The sequence below is a fragment of the Schistocerca cancellata genome, chromosome 5 (assembly GCF_023864275.1).
Source record: "Schistocerca cancellata isolate TAMUIC-IGC-003103 chromosome 5, iqSchCanc2.1, whole genome shotgun sequence".
Taxonomy (NCBI): domain Eukaryota; kingdom Metazoa; phylum Arthropoda; class Insecta; order Orthoptera; family Acrididae; genus Schistocerca; species Schistocerca cancellata.
In genome coordinates, this window is record NC_064630.1 from 160,256,252 (window position 1) to 160,279,952 (window position 23,701).

Consider the following 23,701-nt stretch of genomic DNA (forward strand, 5'->3'; position numbering starts at 1 on the left):
ATTAGTCTATTTGGTTCGTTGTTAGTCATTGGGTGATATTTGGTCAGCTTTCTTTCTGAGGCCGTATAATTCCAGTTCACTGTATAGGCTCATTTTGTAAATTTCGTTTAAAATGTATGGTGTGTTTTAAGTCATTATGTACAGTCTCAAAATTGGAGACCTGTATGTTTGGTGTGTATGTGTGGATGTTGCAGATTTCTGTGATGTGTCATACTGGTATGCGTTTACATGTTGCTTGAAGCTTGTCTGAAAATTATAACAGTTTACCCTTTGTAGGGGGTTGAATATTCATTGTAGGTTAATTTGTATGATTTAGATTTGGAGACTTTTTTATAATTAATTACAAGATAGTGGGACAACCTGTGGTATAACTTATTGGTAAAGAAAGCTATCTTATGCCGTTTAGAGTTACAGTCTATTTCTTGTTAAATATTGCCTAAATGTGGCATCGATGCATGCAGTGAGTGTCATTTCTTGGCCGCGCGGGGTTAGCCGAACGGTCTGAGGCGCTGCAGTCATGGACTGTAAGGTTGGTCCCGGAAGAGGTTCGAGTCCTCCCTCGGGCATGGGTGTGTGTGTTTCTCCTTAGGATAATTTAGGTTAAGTAGTGTGTAAGCTTAGGGACTGATGACCTTAGCAGTTAAGTCCCATAAGATTTCACACACTTATTTTTTGTTCTTTCTTGCTTTTCTGTCGGGTTGTAATGAGAACGCATCAAAGAAATGGCAGCGAAACAGTAATGGAGATAATCAGAAAGGATATCAGAGACGTCCATGCCGTTAATTCGTGCACCGCCCTCATCAAGCTTGCCGTGAGGTCAGTAATGAGCACTTAAAGTTCCCTAGGGAGACACGCCCATCGTTACTGTTAACAGTCGTATGTAATAGGCTGGGCTTAACTGGCTCGCTGAACACATCTCGGGTAACGTCAGCCGTCCGCTCACTTCCCGGCTTTCAGGCTGCGTAACTATAGAATCGTGACGTCAGCGAATATTACTCGGCGACCAACAGAAGTCCTGCACCACACAGCTGTAAGGCACCCATATTAGATACCACATTTGCACGACCGCAAGCTAATAGCTACATAAATGTTTCATAGCCAACACTTCACTTCCATTAAACGTATGAAGGGGAAAGATCAAAGGATTGGGAGATATGATGACGCAGTTTTCACCTTATCTATGCACGGCTGATTAAAATGCAGAACTTCTGTCCCCTCCAGATCTCAAAACAAAACTACCTTTTGTTTCCTCTCCATCAACCCCCCCCCCCTCACACACACACACACACAACAATGAGTGACCGAGAGAGAGAGAGCAATGCACTCCGTTTACATTACTCCCATTGACTGTATAATAGTTTAGGAACGAAAAAAACCTCTACTTGATACAAGATACCTTGCTGCCTTAACGCTGCAGTTGTCCACATTTTAGGTCTTGGAGACGATAACTCTCCTATTGTTACGCGTCAGTTATTGACTTTAGGTAACACAAATATTAGACAGTGATTTTCGTCGTGCGACCTGATCCCGTATCTACCAGTGATTATTAACACCTAGGGAATTCTCAAAATGAAACCTCTGCAGGCGCTTCACGCTCCTTTACAGGGAAGGGCGTTTTTCTGCGTCGTAATACGAGGGTCGGTCAAAAAGTAATGCCTCCCATTTTTTTTCTACTTAAAGAAATTAAGTTAAGTGAAAAATTTGAATTTGGCGCCATTCCTCAAACCTCCTTCTGCAATCCACTGCAGTAGTAACTTTCTGTGTCAACAGGTGGCAGCACAGCAGAAGTTTGTAAGATGGCCGACATCGATGTTCGTTTGAGACAGCGTTGTGTGATTGAATTCTTGAATGCAGAAGGTGAAACGCCCATACGCATTCATGAAAGACTGAAGAAGGTGTATGGTGTTGTGACAGTGGATGTCAGCACTGTTAGACGATGGGTTCGTCGTTGTAAGGAAGCTGAAGGGCAAACACCGTTGACTGACGAAAAGCGGAGCGGCAGGCCGGTGAGTGCAGTGACTCCACACAACATTCAGCAAGTTGATGACATCATTCGTGGTGACCGTCGGGTGACTGCAGATGAAGTGTGTCGCATTATTTCTCTTAGTAAAGGCAGTGTGATCACGATTATTAAACAATTGGGGTACTCAAAAGTTTGTGCACGGTGGGTTCCAAGAATGTTAACCGATCAGAATAAAGAGGCAAGGAAAACAATAGCCTCCCAACACTTGCAGCGCTTCCGTTTGGAGGGAGATGAGTTTCTGAAAAAAATTGTGACCGGGGACGAAACATGGGTGCATTTTTTTGAACCCGAATCAAAGAGGCAGTCAATGGAGTGGCGTCACACAAGCTCGCCGAGGAAGAAAAAATTCAAAACTGTGCGATCGGCAGGGAAAGTTATGGCAACAGTTTTCTGGGATACAGAGGGTGTGATTCTGGTTGATTTTTTGGAGCAGGGATGCACAATAAATTCTGTTCAATACGTCACAACCCTCAACAAACGTAAAGCACGTCTTCAGCGAGTTCGCCCAACAAAATCAATGGCAGATGTTCTTCTTTTGCATGACAATGCAAGACCACACACCAGTCGTCACACCTCTGACGAGATTGTCAAAATTGGATGGGAAGTTTTGCCTCATCCCTCATACAGCCCTGACCTGGCACCATCAGACTTCCATCTGTTCGGGCCACTAAAAGAAGCTCATCGTGGGATTCATTTTGAAGATGAGGAGGCCGTCAAAACATCCGTGCGTCAATGGCTTAGGAAGCAGAGCTGTGATTTTTACCGTGCTGGGATACGTGCCCTTGTTCAAAGATGGACCAAAACTGTAGAGATGGGCGGAGATTACATTGAAAAATGACAAAATGATCCTCAATGTTGTGGTTTTCAGCCTATGTAATTGCATTTAAATTTCCTGACAATTAAACGTAGAAAAAAAAAAGGAGGCATTACTTTTTGACTGACCCTCGTACATCTATAAGAAGATGGAGAGCGGGTTTGGGGGGCAAAGAAGTAACAGAAAACCTTTTGTTACGGGAAGACATTACACAGAGAAACCAATATACAACGTATAATTTTTGTTAATCCTCATAGAGCCCATCGTGGCTTGCTATGAAGGAAACAAAATGGGGCGTTAGAGTATCTTCGACGTGCCGCTGTCCTGTGACGGTCGTGGCGGATGACAACCAAAGGAATCCTGCTACGAAAAGAGGTAATACCCCTGACCAACACTCCTGGTTATTGGGTCATATGGCGGCAGCAGTGATGTCGATTCCGCACCGCTGTGTGGAGAGTCTCCAGACACGTCTTCACTGATCTTCAGGGCTCAATTCGAAGTGGGACTGAAGACAATTCTACTCCACACACTTTCAGTCCAAAGACATGCCTGGAAACACACCGGACAGCAGTGACATACCAACCCGCCTGTCGCATGCCATTCCACCCGACAACCAGGAGTTATCTTCGTACAGCCATAGTTGAAATGAAGGACAGTGGGACGTCAGTTGGTACAAATTTATATTAAAAATGGAGAAATTCCTCCAGCTGTATTTCAGGTGTCGATTTGATTTTGGCAACTAGTTTCAACGTTGTAACAACGTCATCTTCAGGCCCATACACTTGTTGACGTCAACTGCGTACGGCTTATACCAGAAGTCAGCGGTGAGATATGGACGTGCTCCGTGTGGAAGGTGGTTAGTAACTAGATACTAGTACGTCAACAAGTGTATGGGCCTGAAGATGACGTTGTTACAACGTTGAAACTAGTTGCCAAAATAAATGCGACACCTTAAATACAGCTGGAGGAATTTCTTCGTTTTTAATGTAAACCAGGAGTTATGGTTTGAGGTTCCATTTCTTTTCATAACAGGACCTCTTTGGTTGTCATCTGCGGCACCCTCGCAGCATAGCGGTTCGTCAACGATATTTTACGCCCCGTTTTGTTCCCCTTATCGGCAAACCGTCTTGGACTTACATTTAAGCAACGCAATGCCCACGCGCACACGGCGAGAGTTTCTGCCTGCTCAATTCGTGAAGGTCTTTCTCTTGAATAAATCATCCAGTTTTTCTGGAACCGTAATTATGTATCTGTACATGTGCATCATATCTTCCGATTTCCGTCCCATTTCGATAATTCCTTCGTGGTGCGTCGTCGTTTTTTTCTTTTGTTTTGTATGTCGGGAATTTCATACACTCCGAACACTAACTTGAATAATCATTTGATAGCCACTAACCCCATTCTCCAAAGATATTCAAAATTCCAAAGGAAGGCATATTGCCCGTCTATCTTGTTTAATCGCTGCTTTTCCAAAGCTAAGACGAGCTCTGCTCCTAATACTAGATCCTCTATGTCCTACCGATCCACATCCTCCCTTCTTGTGTTTCTTTAGAAGGTAGTTCCCCCAGCTGCAGGCGCCCAGAGTGTACTCTGTTCAAAAATTCATTCTCTGTTCTGCGCTTAACAGTGGTGTTCCTTTTCCATTCTTAATATTGCCTGGATTCCTTTGTAAATCTCTGGAAGTTATTCTGACACATATCTATATGCGGATGTGTTCCTCCGGCGACCATTTCAGTTTCGACTTCTTCACATTTTTCCTACAAACACTTAACATTACCTTGTAATTGTTCCAAATGGACTTAAAAAGCAGCGTTCATTTTGGTACTTCTTTATAATGTGGATCTACTGACGTTTTTATTTGTTTACTCAAAGTTCCTTCGCAGTTGCCTTTCTTAAACTTTTATGTGTCTGTTCCAGTTAGTAATGGTGGAAATTATTGAATGAAAGCAATAGACCCTGTCTGGTGCTGGAAATCAACCGACTAATCCAGGTGTGCTTTTACGTAACCGTTTATTCATTAATTCTTTTTAATGAGACCAGTGTATGGGAACAACTGATTGAACACAATCGTCTCAGTCGGTTGTACTTTTACGTAGGGGTTTATTCAGTCACTCTTTTAAGCGAAACCAGTCTGTGGGAACAAGTCGACAGTAGTTTTAGCTATGAGCTGAATTATTATTCATTATTTTCTTTCTAGTGAAAACAGTCTGTCGGAGCAAGGGAATGAAAACAAACAGTAGACCTAGTAGATAGTGTCGGAAGTTCCACGCGGCTTTTCGCGGATGATGCTGTAGGATACATAGAAGTTGCAGTGAAATGCAGGAAGATCTGCAGCGGATAGGCACTTGGTGCAGGGAGTGGCAACTGACCCTTAACATAGACAAATGTAATGCATTGCGAATACATATAAAGAAGTATCCTTTATTGTATGATTACATGATAGCAGAACAAACACTGGTAGCAGTTACTTGTGTAAAATATCTGGGAGTATGCGTACGGAACGATTTGAAGTGGAATGATCATTTAAAATTAATTGTTGGAAAGGCAGGTGGCGAGTTGAGATTCATTGGGAGAGTGCTTAGAAAATGTGGTCCATCAACAAAGGAGGTGGCTTACAAAACACTCGTTCGACCTATACTTGAGTATTGCTCATCAGTGTGGGATCCGTACCAGGTCGGGTTGACAGAGGAGATAGAGAAGGTCCAAAGAAGAGCGACGCGTTTCGTCACAGCGTTATTTGGTAAGCGTGGCAGCGTTACGGAGATGTTTAGAAAATTCAAGTGGGAGACTCTGCAAGAGAGGCGCTCTGCATCGCGGTGTAGCTTGCTGTCCAGGTTTCGAGAGGGTGCGTTTCTGGATGAGGTATCGAATATATTGCTTCCCCCTACTTATACCTCCCGAGGAGATCACGAATGTAAAATTAGAGAGATTCGAGCGCGCACCGAGGCTTTCCGACAGTCGTTCTTCCCGCGAACCATACGCGACTGGAACAGGAGAGGGAGGTAATGACAGTGGCACGTAAAGTGCCCTCCGCCACACACCGTTGGGTGGTTTGCGGGGTATAAATGTAGATGTAGATGTAGACAGCCGGTTGTAGTTTTGCAATACTGACTCATTGAATCATTTTTTCTTTTCAAGTGAAATCAGTCAGTAGCTTTTCTTCTTGTTTAACCATGTATTTGTTCTCCCAACTAAAATCAGTATATTTAGTGTTTCAGTTAGCTGGATTACCGATTCATTTTTCTGAGTGAAACCAGTCTGTAGCAGCCTCATTGGCTGAACTAAAGCAGTGGTATACAACCGGGGCACTGCTAAACCCGGAGGGTACATGAATACTTCCTGTGGGGTATACAGAAGTTAAAATAAGCAATAAACGCGTTCAATCAACTAAGTACTAAATAGATAATTCCGCTTTTCATAATTTAAAACTAGTTAACATATTCTTGCGGATTAAGTGGTTCTAGATGCAATTAACACATAACTAACGAAAGTAATGTATTTTTTTGCAAGAAAGACTGAGCCAGAAGTTTCCAGAGGGGCATGTGAAGCAGAATGGAAAACATGTAAAGATCTCCACAAGTTAAAAATAATTTGGATCCAGCACTTAAAACACCTAGTCAACCATAGAATTGTGTGGAAGGTAAAAATTTTGTACAGGAAATTACAACACCGGATACATACGTGTAAATCACAACTATACACACAAGCCAGTTTACGTTCCACAGCCTGTGAAAAGTAGCAGGTATATATTTCACATGTATGAAGAAGTACTGTTCCCATTCACGCACTGGAACTTCAGTTTCGAAGTCTCTCTCGATCCACACTGTAATCAGTTTGTAACCGATTTCAGGCCCCTGTCCGTCTGCTTAGCTGGGTGGCAACGTGCTCGCCTCCGATGCAAGTGGGTCCGGGTTCAACTCCCGGCCGGGTTGGAGATTTTTTCCGTCCGGGGACTGTGTGTTGTACTGTCATCATCATTTCATCCTCATCACAGGCGCTCAAGTCGCCCAATGTGGCGTCGGATGAAATAAGACTCCCACTTGGCAGCCGACCTTCCCCGACTAGGGGCCTCCCGGCCAACGATGCCACATGCCCATTTCCATTTCATACCTCTCTGGAATACTGGGAGCGACAATTTGACTCGCGTGGCCCCCGGTGCATTCAGTACTGAACAGAAAGAATAGATTGTTTTGATACTGTTAAATCGTTGTGGTTGCCGCATCCTCTTATCACATGCCGTAACTGCTACGTTGGTTTCGATTTGTTTTGTACTCAGTGCCAGTAAGTATCATTTAATTCGGCTTTTGGTCAGTGTTTTATAACAGTACATTTACTTAATAGCGGGCTTAGTGTCTGGATCAAAATGCCGAAACGCTCAGCTGCACGGAAATTTTTCACAAAAACTGATAGTCATATTGCGGTCTGCATGATCTGCGAAAAGAAAATACGAGCGCGTGCTCAAAAGTAATGCCCTCGACTTTTGTATGTGAAAAATTTTTAATAAAAAAAACGTTATTAACATTCTACGTCTTTATTTTTCATGTCCATACATTTATTTCTCAACATAATCACCCTGGCGAGAAACAAAATTTTCCCGATGAAAGACCAGTTTGTTGATACCGTCACTGTAGTATGTCTGACTCTGTTGATGGAACCCCAACCTCACTTCTAATTGCATCTCTCGAAGGTGTTCTTTAAACTTAGGAAACACGAAAATCGGGTGGGACCAAGTCAGGACTCTATGGAGGATGATCGATGACAGTAAACGAGGAGCCCCGGACTGTTGCAGATGTCGCAGCACTCGTATGTGATCCAGGTTGCTCCATGTGTGGACGAACTCTTCGATTTCAAAACTCGATTACAGCACGCTGTTTCTCACGCGGCGGCATAGTGACATTACAAAGGACATGTTACACGATACGATTCGCAGCCCTATAGCGGCAGAGGGCTGCAAATAATGAGACATGGAGAATACAGAGGTAGAACGTTAATAATGTTCGTTTCATTTAAAAATCTGGAAGAGTTTTCACATTAACAAATCGGAGGCCTTACTTTTTAACATGTTCTCGTACTTTTCCACGGCAATTCACGTATCATGTCTGTGACACTATCTCCCCTACTTCGCGATAATACAAAACGAGCTTTTTTTTGTACTTTTTCGATGTCATCCGTCAGTCCCGCCTGATGAGGATCCCACACAGCACAGCAATACTCCAGAAAAGGGCGGACAAACGTGGTGTAAGTAGTCTCTTTAGTAGACCTGTTGCACCTTCTAGGTGTTCCGCCAGTGAATCACTGTCTTTGGTTTGCTCAACCCACAACATTATCTATGTGATCGTTCCAATTTAGGTTATTTGTAATTGTAATCCCTAAGTATTTAACTGAATTCACAGCCTTATGATTTGTGTAACTTATCGCCGATTCGAAATTTAGTTGATTTCTTTTAGTACTCGTGCGAAAAACTTCACATTTTTCTTTCTTTATGGTCAATTGCCACTTTTGGCACCAGACGGATATCTTATCTAAATCATTTTACAATTCGCTTTGGTCATCTGATGACTTCATAAGACGATAAATGATGGCATCAATCTAAGACGGCTACTAAGATTGTCTCCTATGTCGTTAATATAGATCAGGAACAATAGAGGGCCTATGACACTACCTTGGGGAATGCCGGATATTACTTCTGTTTTAGTCGATAACTTTCCGTCTACTTCTACGAACTTTGACCTTTCTGACAGAAATTATGAATCCAGTCGCACAACTGAGGCGATTTTTCATAGGCACGTAGTTTGGTTAGAAGACGCTTGTGAGGAATGGTATCGAAAGCATTCCGCAAATCTAAATATATGGAATCAATTAGACATTCCCTATCGGTAGCATTCATTACTTCATGACCATAAAGAGGTAGTTGTGTTTTAAAAGAACGAAATTTTCTGAATCCGTGCTGACTGCGTGTCAATAAATCGTTTTCATCGAGGTACTTCATAACGTTAGAATACAGTATATGTTCCAAAACCCAACTGCAAATCGACGTTAGTGATATGGGCCTGTAATTCAGCGGATTACTCCTGCTTCCCTTTTTGGATATTGGTGTGACTTGAGCAGTTTTCCAGTCTTTAGGTACGAATCTTACTGTGAGCGAGCGGTTGTATATAATTGCTAAAAATGGAGCTATTGTATCAGCATACTCTGAGAGGAACCTGACTGGTATACAATCAGGACCGGAGGCCTTGCTTTTATTGAGTGATTTAAGCTGCTTTGGTACACCGAGGATATCTACTTGTATGTTTCTCATCTTCTCAGCTGTTCTTGAATGGAATTCAGGAATGTTTATTTCGTCTTCTTTCTTGAAGGAGTTTGGAAAACCGTGTTTAATAACTCTGCTTTATTGGCCCTGTCATCAGTGACTTCACCGTTGTTATCGCGCAGTGAAGGTACTGATTACCTCTTGCTGCTGTTATGCTTTACGTATGACCAGAATCTCTTTGGGTTTTATCTATATAAACGATTTGGGAGGTAGTCTGAGTAGCCGGCTAATGTTGTTTGCAGATGACCCTGTCTTTGTAGTTTATCTTGCGGATAAGATTAAATATCACACGAATTTTACAAATTGATTTATATTTACGTTTTCAACCAAGCATGATTCAGCTAATCGAATGGTCTGCAAAGAATGAGACATAAGTCATAAATCAGAACCCTGTAGTTGTGAATAATGTAAACATGAATTTAATTAAAAGTGACGCTGTGAAACGCTAAGCTACTCAAAACAAAATATCTGTAGTTAGACAAACGATAACCTGTTTTGTTTGTAGTCCAGTGTATATGCCTAAATTACATAAAACACATTTGTTTAAATACAATAATAAAAATATATTTGCGAAAGACAAGTAATATTCTTGTCTACAAAATAAAGGAGACTTGATGTAGCAGCTGATAAAGAACGGCTTTGATGAAGGACATCAAGTAGGAGAATGCATCAGGTTGAGGTACTGTAGGCATGTGTTCCTTAATACTGGTACAGCACTTATGAGGAGAGTGTAGGAACCATTAAAATTTGATGTTCCGGTGACATCATGTTAGCTTGCTTGGCTGTTGACGGATAAGAAAATCTTTTTTGGGAATGAAGAAGTCTCTAATCTAGCAATTAATTACTGCACACTATGATAACTGGTCCCTTATTTAAGCAGCATGTGTGGAGTGGATATCCTCTGAAGTAAGGCTTAAGATGGTTGCGTGGGTCTCGGAAACAATTAGTCTGTTCCAGACGATACGATACATCCTGCATACCAAAGGCGGAGAGACTACTGACAAATGAGGGAAATCGGATTTGTCGCGGCAAATCCTGGGAGGCGTTGCTGCCTGTATTCCAAGTAATGCGGACGGCGCGGCGCGTGGCGGGGACGCCGGCGGCAGTGTTGTATTGTCACCCCCTCCACCCCCGCAGCAACGAGAGCAAGGGGCTGCCCAGACAATGACACGTTGCGGGGATCGAGGCGTGACGCCGGGGGCGGAGCGCGCACTGATAAGAACGGGGGCGGGGGTGGGGGCGGCGGCAGCGGGCGCCGTCTTAGTCGCCGTAATTAGCCGGCGTTGCCAATAATGCAGGCCTGCGGCGTCGGAGTCGGCGTCGGAGGCGGGGGCTGGAGGCGCCACACCACAATCACCTCAGCTGTCACTGGGAGGCGGGGGGCGGCGGCAGGCGTAGAAACTTCCCTCTCTGATCAGTCTCCACCAGTTTCACGCGCCAGTGAGAAGTGATTTATTTTTCCAAGGGAGTTCGAGCTGAGAGTATAATGATCTGCGGAAAAAGAAGAACAATATTTTTAGCAAAACTGTTTTCAGTGTTTTAAAATGGGGAAATATCCTTAGATGTCAGTCTGGCTTTGTCACTGCAAAACATCGGTTGTCATGTGGTTGGAATTCAGTGACTCCTTAGATTTGTATCCTGTGTTCTCAGGGTTCTGCTGAACAGGTCAGGAATTCACCACACGCAGGAGGCGGCTACACGGGTAGCAGGGGCTGTGTGGCATGGACTGGGCGGTTTTTTAGGTTAGAGTGTCTCGGGGAAACATAAAAAGGGCTTCAGTCTCAAAGGGTGCAGCTCGAATACAGGAAGAACGTAGACACAGGAACCATCGGATTAACCAGTGTAAATTGTCGGAGCTGTATTGGGAAAGTACCAGAGGAGAAATCGTTGTATGCATTGCAAGCTGGCTAAAGTTGGAGACATGTTCAGCCGAAATTTCTGCAAAGAACCTAACAGTGTTCCGAAAGGATAGGCTAACACAGTGGGCTGTGGCATTTTTGTTGCTATTAGAAGTTGTTTATCTTGCACAGAAATCTAAGTGGATGGTTCCTGTGAGTTAGTATGGGCAGAGGTCTTCCTTGGCAACGGGAACTGGGTCCTTTTACCGCCCTTCCAACTCAGATGATACATCTGCTAAGAGATTCAAAGAAAATTTGTGTCTAATCTCAAACATGTACCCGACTCATAATTATAGTTGGTGGTGTTTAATGTACCCTCGATTGTTGGCTAAAATATATGTTTAAATCCGGAGATAAGCATAAAATATCATCCGAAATTGTGCTGGGTGTATTCTCTAAAAATTATTTCGAGCGCTTAGTTCATGTGCCCACGCGAATAGTAAACGGTTGTGAAAACACACTTGACTCTTAGCAACAAATAATCCTGAGCTAATAACGAGCATCAAAATGACTGCAGGGATTAGTGAACACGGGGTTGTCGTAGCGGGACTGAATACTGTAACCCCCAAATCCTTCAAAAATAAACAAAACATATACCAATTCAAAAAAGCAGACAAAACTTCGCTTGACGCTTTCGTGACAATCTCCACTCCTTTCAGATTAACAATGTAAGTGTAGACCATATGTGGCTTGAATTCAAAGAAATATTATCGACAGCAATTGAGAAACTTATACCAAAAAAATTAACAAACACCGGGGCTGATCCTCCACCGCACACAAAACGGGAAGCCGGCCGCGGTGGTCTCGCGGTTCTAGGCGCGCAGTCCGGAACCGCGCGACTGCTACGGTCGCAGGTTCGAATCCTGCCTCGGGCATGGACGTGTGTGATGTCCTTATGTTAGTTAGGTTTAAGTAGTTCTAAGTTCTAGGGGACTGATGACCACAGCTGTTAAGTCCCATAGTGCTCAGAGCCATTTGAACCATTTTGAAAAAAAGGGGCAGGACACTGTTGCGGAACCAACGAAAAAGGCATACCAAATTTAAACGAATGCAAAATATTCAAGATTGGCGATATTTTAGAGAAGCTCGAAATTTAGCACGGACTTCAATGCAAGGTGCCTACACTAGTTTCCACAACGAAACTTTGTCTCGAAACGTTGCAGAAAATCCAGAGATTCTAGTCGAATGTAAGGTATACTAACGGCAAAACACAATCACTGCCTTCTCTGCGCGATAGCAGTGGAAATACTACCGACGACAGTTCTGCTAAAGCAGAGTTACTAAATACAGCCTTCCTAAATTCGTTCACCAAAGAAGACGATGTAAATATTCCAAAAGCGTTGTCCAAGATAATGTTATAGGCCCTTTGCTGTTCCTTAACTTTATAAACGATTTTGGTGACAATCTGAGCAGCCGTCTTACGTTGTTTGCAGATGACGCTGTAGTTTATCGACTAATAAAGTCATCAGAAGATCAAAACAAATTGCAAAACGATTTAGAAAAGATATCTGAATGGTGCGAAGATTGACAGTTGACCCCAAATAACTAAAAGCGTGAGGTCACCCAAATGACTACTAAAAGGAATTCGTTAAACTTAGGCTACACGATAAATCAGTCTAATCTAAAGGGCGTAAATTCAACTAAATACCTAGGTATTACAATTACGAACAACTTAAATTGGAAGGAAAACGTAGAAAATGTTGTGGAGAAGGCTAACCAAAGACTGCTTTTTATTGGCAGGACACTTGGAAAATGTAACAGATCAACTAAGGAGACTAACTACACTACACTTGTCCGTCCTCGTTTAGAATACTGTTGCACACTGTGGGATTATTACCAGATAGCACTGACGGAGTACATCTAAAAAGTTCGGAAGTGCAGTAGGTTTTGTATTTTCGCGAAATATGGGAGAGAGTGTCACAGAAATGATACAGGATTTGGGCTCGACATCATTAAAAGAAAGACTTTTTGGTTGCGACTGAATCGTCTCACGAAATTCTAATCACCAACTTTCTCCTTAGAATGCGAAAATATTGTTTCGACACCGACGTATGTAGGGAGAAACGATCACCACGATAAAATAAGGGAAATCAGAGCGCGTTCTTTCCGCGCGCTATACGAGATTGGAATAATAGAGAATTGTGAAAGTGGTTCGATGAACCCTCCGCCAGGCACTTAAATGTGATTTTTAGAGTATCCATGTAGACGTAGATGTTGATGTAGAATTCGAATCAAGAATAGCTGTCAACATGAATAACTTAGAAGTATATATATCCTCAGAGTAATGAAGCAGCTTAAATTACTTAATAAAAGGAAGTCTTCCGGTCCAGATTGTACATCAGTTTGTATACCAGTTTGTTTTCAGTGTACGCTGATGCAATAGCTCCGTACTTAATAATCATAAACAACAGCTCGGTTGACGAAAGGTCCGTACCCAAAGACTGGAAAGTTGCATAAGTCACACCAACACCAACTAATCAACATAATGTTGATATGTAGCAGGATTTTGGACATGTATTGTGTTCGAACATTCTCTAAGAGAACTGTCTATTGACATATAGTCAACACGGATTTAAGAAACGTCGTTCTTGTGAAACACAGCTAGCTCTTTACGCACACGAGGAGTTGAGTGCTATTGACAAGGAACTTCAAACTAATTCCGTATTTTTAGATTTCCAGAAGGCTTTTGACACTGTATAATAGAAGCGATTTGTAGTAAAAATGCTTGCTTATGGAATATCGTCTCAGTTACGTGACTGGATTTCTGATTTCCTATCAGAGAGTTCACACTTCGTAGTAATTGACGGAAAGTCATCGAGTAAAACAGAACTGATTTCTGGCGTTCCCCAAGGTAGTGTGATGGATCCTCTGTTGTTCCTTATTTATATAAATAATTTAGGAGACAATCTGAGCAGCCGTTTTAGGTTTTTAACACATGATGTTGTCGTTTATCGTCTACTAAAGTCGCCAGAAGATCAAAACAAATTTCAAAACGATTTAGAAAAGTTATCTAAATGGTGCGAAAATTGACAATTGACCCTAAATAACGAAAAGTTTGAGGTCATCCACAAGAGTACTAATAGGAATCCGTCAAACTTCGGTTACCCGAAAAATCAGACAAATCTGCAGGCCGTAAATTCAACTAAATACCTAGGAATTACAATTACGAACAACTTAAATTGGAAAGAATACAAAGAAAATGTTGTGGAGGAGGCACAACATTTAGAAAATGCAGTAGATCTACTACAGAGACTGCCTACACCACGTTTGTCTGTCCTCGTTTGGAGCACTGCTGCACAGTTTGGGATCCGCACCAGATAGGATTAAGGGAGTACATCGAGAAAGTTCAAAGAAGACTAACACGTTTTGTATTATCGGGAAATAGTGGAGAGTGTGTCACTGACATGATGCAGGATTTGGGGTGGACATCATTAAAACAAAGGTGTTTATAGTTGCGGCAGGATCTTCTCACGAAATTTCAGTCATCTTTCTCTTCCGAATGCCAAAATATTTTGTTGACCCCAACCTGCACAGAGGGAAACACCATCATAATAAAATAAAAGAAAGTAGAGCTCGCGCGGAAAGTTACAGGTTTAAGTTTTATCCACGGGCTGTTAGAGATTGGAATAACAGAGAATTATTGTGAAGGTGGTTCGATAAATGATGATGATGTTTGGTTTGTGGGTTCGATAAATCCTCTGCCAGGCACTCAAGTGTGATTTGCAGAGTATCCATGCAGATGTGGATGTAAATGATATTCTTCATTTTACTTTGGAGATGCGGACTCTAACGCATTCTTACAAAGTCATAGTCTCTTCACACAACAACTGTGTTACCACTGGCAAATCATCACTGGAATAGTAAATCTTAAAAATAAAATTCTAATTAATGTAAGTTATATTTGTATACACCACAAGTTGCTGTATAAATTTTATTGAAATGAGGTTGTAAGTGTATATGGACAATCATTCTAGCTCTCGATAATTACAAAGTAAGCAGTCTCTGATATCAGTATCAAAGTGCACAATAACCCGGAATATTTTATCAATTGTAACATTTCCTGTCGTGAAAGTTTACTTTGGCAGTATTCATTTTGTATGTCTCTTAACGTCTGTTGGATGCTGGTCACTTTAAAAAAATAAATGTCTTTAGATGCTACTTCTTTATCGAGAATGGAGAAGGAATTAGAAGGGGACAGTTGAGTTGTGTACACAAAGGTGTCCTGTAAGACTGTGTTCAACAAGAACAACAAGACAGCGAATGCGCAAAACATTATAAGACGTAGGGCACTGGAATATTACGCAAGGTGTAAGCAGCAAGCTTGGAACATACCACAGTTTCTTACCGAAGTGCTACTGTCTGTCCCAGAGGAAGTACGATTTGAAATATGTTGACGTATGTGGTACCAGCATGATGGCTCACTACTCGCTTATGACTAGGAAAACGTACATTCATCTCTTACCTAGACGCTCGATAGGACGAGAAGGTGTTATCAGTTGGTCTGCAGGCCAGCATGATCTAGCACCATCGGCATTTTTTCTCTGGGGTTAGCTCAAGGCGAAATCCAAGCAAACATTCCGATAACTCAGGAGATTTTAAGACATCACACTGTTGCAACACGTAGCATAATACTGCAGAAATTCATCAGTCTCTCTAAAAGTTCTTGCACCGGCGGCTGAAAACGTGTATTGGCAGTAAACTGTCGACATTTCGAACGCTCGATGACATGAATGGTATTTTAAGTAAGTTGTTATGACGACATAGTTTTGTAAGTTCCTTTTTGTTTCTGTTGCTGATGAAACTTTCCAATGTATATCTTGGCATTAAACTCATGGTGCAAGGTTATTATCTGACTAGCTTCATACCTGAATTTTCTGTTTCACAAATACATTCAGTTTTTGATGTGCACCTGTTTTCCAGAGCTCTGGCAGAAGCAAGATCAGAGCCGTTACAACAGTGGATCATCGTTAGTAGCCTCGTCCTTTGCCATGCAGCCGGTGTGTCTTTCGAACCACACGTAGTCACGTATGATTAGTACCATTTTTAAAGTAAACTGTTCTCCACAGTCGAGCTTTTGTAAGTGGACACTTTTAGCTGTGTAAAGCTACAGCACACTATCAGCCTGACTCGGCAGATCCGTGTAAGAGCGACCTTCCGCATGAGACAGCAATCGGTTTGACGTCCAAAACAGGTAAAATGTATGTTCTTAACCTGAAAATTTGTCCGAAATTGCAAATCTGATTTTTAAAAGTGATACGCCCTTGAATGCGTCTCTTTTGAGACTGCGACAATAGCAACATAAATTACATAAATGGCTCTGAGGACTATGGGACATAACATCTGAGGTCATCCGTCCCGTAGAACTTAGAACTACTTACAACTAACTAACCTAAGGACATCACAGACATCTATGCCCGAGGCAGGATTCGAACCGGCGAGCGTAGCGGTGACGCGGATCCAGACTGAAGCGCCTAGAACCGCTCGGCCACACCGGCCGGCCTAGTTTCGTTTGAAAAAGTGCATTTGATAACGATATCTCTGTAATTCATATAGCTGTAAAAGTAACTATGTCATTTAGGGAAGAATTATTTCACAGTTTATTAAGGCGAAAACAGTATTACTTTATATTTAACGGTTCCGAAAACAGCTCCAAGGAGAAGCCAGTTCGATATCCAATCCATAACAGAACCTTTTGAGCCAAATATCGCAGCAAACTGGAAGTGGCGCCCTTCGCGTTTTCATGGACTGACGTAATGGACGTTCACCAGTGAGAGATCGACGGAGAGCTCAAAGATCTCATCTTTGCTGTGTGTGATTCTTATGCTCAGTGGGTGTCCGACAGCAAACGCAAAGATTCAGAGTTCGATTTCCAGGCTATTGTCACATCTCTTACAGTGCTCTGTCAATTCGTAAAATGTAGGGTGACCAGACGTCCGGATTAATCCGGTCATGTCCTCCTTTTTAGCTCTTTATCCGGGGTCCGGGCGGATTTTTACAGTGTCCGGCTTTTTCGCTAATTTGAGCGTAATACAGTTAAATTTACAATTCGTCCCTTCTATTGCTCTTTTCTTAAATACTTAAACTATTGGCACAGCCTTCGTGATAAACATGCACGAAGGCGGTGTTAGTAGATGGCACCAGGATCGTCGATGTTATCGTTGAGCGACCTATAAGCATATGCAAATAACGATTATTTAAAATTTTCGTTACGTATCTTCGCTCTGTATTGACTTGGCTTCCTGTAGTGCACGTGTAATTTGTGAGTGTAATTTTTAACCGAGTGAGTTACGTAAAATATTTGGCTATGCCTAAGCGAAAGTGTAGTTTTTCTGATGTCCTTTCCTGCAAATATCCGGCTTTCAAGAAAGGGAGAAATGAAATTGAAGCTGAATGTAAGATATGTGGAGCTGGAACGTACGTCTCAGTGGCCAATAAAGGTAAGAAATAACTCGACAGATTAACTGTCATGGTTTTATTTCATTGTTTCATAGTCATTCAGTTTATTTGTATTCGGAAGGTTAAAGTGCAGTTTACATGTCGTCAGCTGCTGCTTGAATTGTAGATGTTGGTAGCGGTGCGTCGTATGAAGGAAGGTGAATGCTCTTACGTTTTTCGCTTTGTAAACAATTCCGTGTTGTTGACATAACTAAACAATTGACGCCACACTGTCACCACAATCAATGTTTTTAATGTAAAATAAAAAAATTGCTCTGGGAATCACCACCTGACCACCAGTAATAATTAACTACTAGTTTTATCGGTAATTCCCGGCAGTCACATGACTTGTCCAAAGCTGACGGGTGGTATCCTCATCTACAGTTGACCCGTTTGATCTGTCCTCATTTTTCTTCCTTTGTCCTCCTTTTTGAATCCGTTTGTCCTCCTTTTTAAACAATTGCACCTGGTCACCCTAGTAAAATGCCAAATTGCGTCATGGTTTGGGGTCCACTGACCACCAAATGGACTGTGTCCACTAGAGAGCTGTGGTTTTTACACCAACCTCTCAGCTGTGGACTGCTTTACTTTTTACTACGTTGTGTGTCAACAACCTTTGACCGTGTCTATTGCTTTGTGTAGCGTCGGACAATATAACAGATAAAAGAAAGAAAAATAATTAAAAAATAACTATGTAAAAAGCTAAAAATCGCTCAGAGGAGCTGATATGAATTTTGAGTGCCTTCACAGCCAGCGTTACAGCGCCTGATAAAATGAAAGAAGGGGCGGGAGGATGTAAAAATTGCGTGTTGCTGGGAATGGGGAGTGCGGAGTTGATGTGTGTCCAGCGGGCGGCCGACACGCTGGAGGGAAGGCGCGCCAGCACGCAGCAGGCAGCAGGCAGCCCCCGCGTCACGCGCCGAGCTCAGCCGAGCTGCCAAAAACAGCGGCGGCGGCGCCCGCGCGCGCCTAGCTGTGCGGCGGCTGTCACCCGCAGCTGCAGCCGCGGCGCCGCCGAGGACGCGAGCAGCGGGGTGCAGCCGCCAGCTGCGCCGCCAACAAAGGCGGGAGCGCGGCGCACGCGCGCCCACACTGCCGTTGTCTTCACCTGCCTCGCCTTCTTCACACGGCTCTATTTGCGAAGAGGGTTTCCTCTATCCACATGTCGTTCCTAGAGTCGCTACGTAAAGCAATCTATCGGTGCTAAGAAACATTATAACACAGGGAGGGCCTCGGCGTCTGCAATGTTCTGCCCGTGTGTGGGCCGAGGCTCGGCCTGTCTTAGTTACTACTCGCTTCATCTCGGCTTTGTCCAGCCCCGGTAGCTGAGTGGTAATATTTAATGGCCGGCACATTTCCCTGTTAATTTTTGCACTGTGATGTGTAAGTCAGATTGGCAGTGAAAGATTTATTATATAGGTCTGATCACTTCAGATACTTAACATTCAATTAATGTCCAGAAAGTGTAGTTGGAGGCTAGTCAACTTTATTATATATTGCCTTCCCGCCATTCTCAAATATTTCAGAAATTGTCTAATAAGATTATTAAATTGTTTTATATTTAAAATTATCCCACCAACTTGCTGATATCCATCATAAAGAACTATTTATGCTTCTGTAAAGATTGGAGCTCATGTAATTTAAAGTGCAGATTTTATTTCTACATGTTGAAGTTTGAATGTCTTTAAAAAAAACTTTTCTTGATGTTTAACTTAATTCCTTCTGGTAATTCAGGGAGTAACACAATCTTCTGCTGTCTTTCTTTAACATCAGCATAACTGAAATGATCAAACTGTTTTTGTTTAAATAACTTAATGCGTGACTAGTGTCCATGGTTAGTACATGAACTTAGTATGTATATGGAATGTGTAACATTTTTTTTAATAAATGTTTTTATAAAAAAAAAAGTGGTCAGGGCGACAGAATGTCAATCCTAAGGGCCCGGGTTCGATTTCCGGCTGGGTGAGAGATTTTCTCCGCTCAGGGACTGGGTATTGTGTTGTCCTAATTACCATCATTTCATCCCCATCGACGCTCTAAGTAGCCGAAGTGGCGTCACATCGAAATACTTGCACCCGGCGAACGGTCTACGCGACGGGAGGCCCTAGTCACACGACATTCACATTTTTTTTATCTCGGCTTTGCTCGGTGCTTTCTGGTGCAGTGAGACATTTCATTCAGCAGTGCGATGCGACACTGTCTTCCAGCATCTCACGCGTGTTACTTTGAGTAGCATGACTTCCTTCGGTTGGCCAGAATCTTAGTGTTAAGCGCTGTTTAACCTTCGCAATGTGTCCGCAGTATAATGAAAGTTCACAGCTCCAGTGGACGTTTGTGCAAAAATCTAGCCACCTATATTCACGATCGTTCCAAAATGAATGGAAATAGCGGAGGAGAAGGATGAGAACACTCGGTGACTGCTAATGTAGTCTCATAAGCGACAGGTATCGCAAATTTGCTATAAAATGGCTTTACAACACGATGCAGAAGGAATTTAAAGATTTAGATGACAAGCAAAGAGCTACAAATTATTATCGACAGACGATTTGTAAAGGATTCATTGTTCTGTACATTAGGAAGCAGTTTGTATTAAAGATGCAGGCATGGAACACTTGATGGAACTAGTGATGCAAACAGCAAATTCTCTAAAGTCACGCGAGATAGTATATCGTTAGTTTTGATGGAACTGAACGAAGAGTATGGAGGCGTGCTATATCACTGCAAGGTGTATTGGTTAAGTAAAAGGACAAGCCTCAAGCGAGTTTTGGATTTAAGACCAACTGTTATTGAATTTATGAGGGAAGAGGAAAGCAAGTACGAAAATTAGACGAACCGGAATGCATTGCAGAACTTGGATTTTAAACAAAGTTGACTGCTGGCTGTCCTCAGTAAGACAATGCAAGGCGAGAAGCAACTCACTACTGATGTCACGAACAAAGCCGCGAACTCGGCTCCAGTTCACCACCGGCAATGGTGGGTGAAGCTTTGACAATGCCAGCCACTCGTGCTGGCGAAACGTCAGAAAAATCATTAGATGAACGTCGGCAGAAGAACCCGAGACAGAAGCCAATAGGCAGTTTGTCAAATTATATTACGTTAATACGTCCAGGAGTTTTGCGCTGTTTTCCTCGGGAAGCTTTCTATGTCTGCATATAATGACGTTTTCAAACGTGATATCAATTTTTCGATCAACATATGCGCACGAAAGCTTTTTTTAGATTATGAAATGAAGTAAGACACAATTGCGTGTCAGTCTGGGTGATAAAATCCTGCGAAACTGTCTGGGTCTATCCATACGCCACCATTTTGTACCAGATATAAATTTTAGTATGTATTTAGCACGCCAAAGTAATCAAGTAATACTAAAATTTTGTTTTGTAATCTATGTTCCTGAGAAATATGAAATATGAAACAAAGCTGTGTGCCACATATGACACTTCTACAGTATACCCCCCACCCCCCCACCCCACCTCCCTCCTCCGCCGACAGCCCACTCAGACAGAGCAGCACGTTAGATGGGCAAAGTGTGCACTCAGGCGAGAGACATTGGCATACATGCACAAGCTCTGCACAGGAGTCGGGTTCTTCGCCGTCCTGCAGTAATGTTGTATAAACTACCATCGGTGAACACACCACAAAGAAATTAGTCACTCCCAGGATACATCACAGTGATGCCGTATAACATTCGTTGCAGTACTGATACTGGCCTCAGTTCCTGAGGATCAAGTCCACAATTTTTTCTGGGGATGGCAATCTTTTACCATAGATCGTGTAGAGCTACAGAATTAAGAGTGTTGATTTTTACGTCATGACCACTGATCCGGAGAGTCCCAAACATTTTCTTGGGATTAATGTCCGATTATTTAGCGGGTCAGCCGAAATGCGACAGGGTGGCTGTGTGCTCTTTATATCAGAAATGTATGCATGCAACCCTGTGAATCCAGTTGTTGTTGTCTTGGAAGACAGAGTTTCCATAGCATAAACATCATAAGAGGTCGAAGAAAGGACAACACATGGCCACAGAGAATGTTGAAATAATACATGAAAAACGCCCACAAAACATCACAGAACTACCTCTGGCCTGAACGATATTTTCAACACGCTACGGTATTAAAAGTCTCATTGGACCATCACGTTACTCGACGCCTTGCATCATTTGAAAGGAACGAAACACGTGACTCCTACGACCACAATACATCCGTCCAGATAGCTGTTGCCCAGCTTCTGTGTTATTCGGCCCACTAAAGTCGTATATGCCACACTGGGCAATGATCTTTTGAAAAGTCCCTGGCTCCATATGCCTATTGCTTACAGCTCCCTTCACAATGATCGCTCGGAAACTGTTGAACTGGACGGGCATTCACTGCCAGAAGCAATATCTTTTCGGAACCGTTAGTCACTGAGGTGATACTCGTATCCTGTCACTGTCGGTTATAATCCTTTTGGCCACTGTTATTACGTATTATTACATGTCTGCTAGTAGACACATCGGACAGCCCGCGTAGCTACACCAAAAAATCGAGGAGCGTAGAGTAGTGATCCACCTAAACTAGTGTTCGGTAGTTTTGGTACAGTACATAAATAACGTAGTCATTGGTAGACTTACTGGTACTACTGCTAGCTTTGGTTGGGAAACAGACATACTGTACACTGATGAGCCGAAATATTGTGACCACCTCCTTAATAGCTTGTTTGTCCGTTTTTGGAATGAAATATGTCACTGCTCCTGCATATCAGGGATCCGACAGTCTGTTGATAGGTTTGTGCAGGGGCTGGCATTAGATGTCAACTCACAGTCATGAAATTCGTGAAAATAATGGGCCGCTCATTTGGGTATGTGGTGATGGCGCCCGATTGCGACCCATTTGGGCTCCACAGGATTTACATCAGGCGATTTTGGGCGCCGAGACATCAAGGTGAGTTCACTATTTTTTTCTTTTTTTGGTCATCAGTCTACTGACTGGTTTGATGCGGCCCGCCACAAATTCCTTTCCTGTGCTAACCTCTTCATCTCAGAGTAGCACTTGCAACCTACGTCCTCAATTATTTGCTTGACGTATTCCAATCTCTGTCTTCCTCTACAGTTTTTGCCCTCTACAGCTCCCTCTAGTACCATGGAAATAATTCCCTCATGTCTTAGCAGATTACTATCATCCTGTCCCTTCTCCTTATCAGTGTTTTCCACATATTCCTTTCCTCTCCGATTCTGCGTAGAGCCTCCTCATTCCTTACCTTATCAGTCCACCTAATTTTCAACATTCGTCTATAGCACCACATCTCAAATGCTTCGATTCTCTTCTGTTCCGGTTTTCCCACAGTCCATGTTTCACTACCATACAATGCTGTACTCCAGACGTACATTCTCAGAAATTTCTTCCTCAAATTAAGGCCGGTACTTGATATTTGTAGACTTCTCTTGGCCAGAAATGCCTTTTTTGCCATAGCGAGTCTGCTTTTGATGTCCTCGTTGCTCCGTCCGTCATTGGTTATTTTACTGCCTAGGTAGCAGAATTCCTTAACTTCATTGACTTCGTGACCATCAGTCCTGATGTTAAGTTTCTCGCTGTTCTCATTTCTACTACTTCACATTATCTTCGTCTTTCTCCGATTTACTCTCAAACCATACTGTGTACTCATTAGACTGTTCATTCCGTTCAGCAGATCACTTAATTCTTCTTCACTTTCACTCAGGATAGCAATGTCATCAGCGAATCGTATCATTGATATCCTTTCACCTTGTATTTTAATTCCACTCCTGAACCTTCCTTTTATTTCCATCATTGCTTCCTCGATATACAGATAGAAGAGTAGGGGTGAAAGGCTACAGCCTTGTCTTACACCCTTCTTAATACGAGCACTTCGTTCTTGATCGTCCACTCTTATTATTCCCTCTTGGTTGTTGTACATATTGTATATGAGCCGTCTCTCCCTATAGCTTGCCCCTACTTTTTTCAGAATCTCGAACAGCTTGCTCCATTTTATATTGTCGAACGCTTTTCCCAGGTCGACAAATCCTATGAAAGTGTCTTGATTTTTCTTTAGCCATGCTTCCATTATTTGCCGTAACGTCAGAATTGGCTCTCTCGTCCCTTTACTTTTCCTAAAGCCAAACTGATCGCCACCTAGCGCATTCTCAATTTTCCTTTCCATTCTTCTGTATATTATTCTTGTAAGCAGCTTCGATGCATGAGCTAAATGGCTCTGAGCACTATGGGACTTAA